The sequence below is a fragment of the Etheostoma spectabile genome, chromosome 4 (genome assembly GCF_008692095.1).
Source record: "Etheostoma spectabile isolate EspeVRDwgs_2016 chromosome 4, UIUC_Espe_1.0, whole genome shotgun sequence".
In the NCBI taxonomy this organism is placed as follows: Eukaryota; Metazoa; Chordata; class Actinopteri; order Perciformes; family Percidae; genus Etheostoma; species Etheostoma spectabile.
This window is the reverse complement of record NC_045736.1, coordinates 36,778,548-36,780,020: the sequence shown is the minus strand read 5'-3', so window position 1 is coordinate 36,780,020 and position 1,473 is coordinate 36,778,548. Positions and strand designations below refer to the sequence as shown.

Sequence of the window (1,473 nt, the reverse complement as noted above, 5' to 3'; positions counted from 1 at the left end):
TCAAATTTGACCCGAGGACAACATGAGGGTTAAGATAAGTTTGTAAAGATGTCAGCGAGCAGATTTCCTCCTGAAGCAGAAAGACCAAACAGAGTTTCAGTCATGTTGGTGTCAGTTTTAAAGCGGATTTCTTTCTCCATTCGATACTTGTTTTTAGCTAACTTTTAATCAACACAATTTCCCATAAGTCCTAGACCTTTGCAGGCTTAATGTCGACGCTTGCAAAACGGTAAATGCATACCGGTCGTGGTAAGCTCAGACATGTCCAAGGGTGACGATGTATAGAGTTTATAAAGCAGAGCAGGGAAATCAGATAAACAGTTAAAAAAGCTACTTTCAAAGAGAGCTTTGGTGAAATATATGAATGGCTCAAGCGCCAGTGGGAGCTGTAGTTTTTTGTATAGTCATGAATTATAAATTGTTGTTTAACTTTGTTATTATTGCAAAGGCTGGGACTTATAACAAGCGCTTTTCAGGATGCTGAGTTGTCTCAGGATATGGAAAGTTAACTTAAGGAACAAGGTGCATTATTTCCAGGAAGAACGGTGAAAGAGATGCTTCCTGGGAGATCCAGTAGAGCTCAGAAGTATGAGTTTTTTTGTGTGTATTATTAGCAGTCCTGTCTCTGATTGTGAAACCGAAGCTGACGAGATGACACATCAAACAGCACAGATTCACTCCGTGTGTGTGTGTGTGTGTGTGTGTTTGTGTGTCAGGGGATGACGCTGCCACAGCAACGCTGTGACTCAGGGTGTTTCACCAGAGTGAAAGCGGTGTTGCCCAATAGCAGGTTGCCACACAGCATCGCCGCGGCGACCGCAGGCTCTTTACAGAAAAAGTGACACACGCTCTGAAAGTGTGCGTGCGGTAGATGTTGACTGTATTTAAAGCCTGTTTAAACTATAAACGGTTGTGCTCTGATGCAATGATGTGAAAGCTAAAGCGTCAGTCATCTTACAGGAAGTTGCATCATGAAGCCTATAGACACGTTGACAGTGGAATGTGTGAGCAGCAGGGACCCAGAACACAGCGAGATGGGACACTAATATAACCTCTCTTACTACGTGAGAGTAGAACTGAGGCTTCAGTGTAGGGAGGAGGCTCAGCTGTGATGTGACCAGCAGAGGGCGCTGCGGAGATTCACCAGAAGTCCATCCATAGGCCGGTAATATTAATAAATATAGAGTCTATGAGTTCATCCAGTGAGTCTCCAACTTTAACGAGTTTCTACTAGAGCTACTCTTGAAATAATACAAACTCTAACCACAGCTTCTTAAATGAATGTTCTTATATGGAAACTGTCCACAATAAACAAACCGCATACAGTACAAGCACTTAGAAGTAGGCCTGCAGGATTTGGGGAAAAATATGAATCTTGGATTTTTTTTGCTTAGAACTGATATCACGATTCTCTATGATTTTTTTGACTATGACAAATCAAAACAAATTGGCAGTACCAAACATTGATTTTTT

General features: G+C 41.9%; 1 protein-coding gene and 1 long non-coding RNA gene across 2 annotated transcripts in view; both read left to right on the top strand.

The window, feature by feature from the left end:
- Positions 1-1,473, top strand: part of LOC116688646 (uncharacterized) — a 16,674-nt gene that overhangs the window by 10,913 nt on the left and 4,288 nt on the right. The window lies entirely within an intron of this gene.
- The window catches only part of trib3 (tribbles pseudokinase 3), a 6,773-nt gene that overhangs the window by 1,909 nt on the left and 3,391 nt on the right, over positions 1-1,473 (top strand). The gene's annotated exons all lie outside the window — the stretch shown is intronic.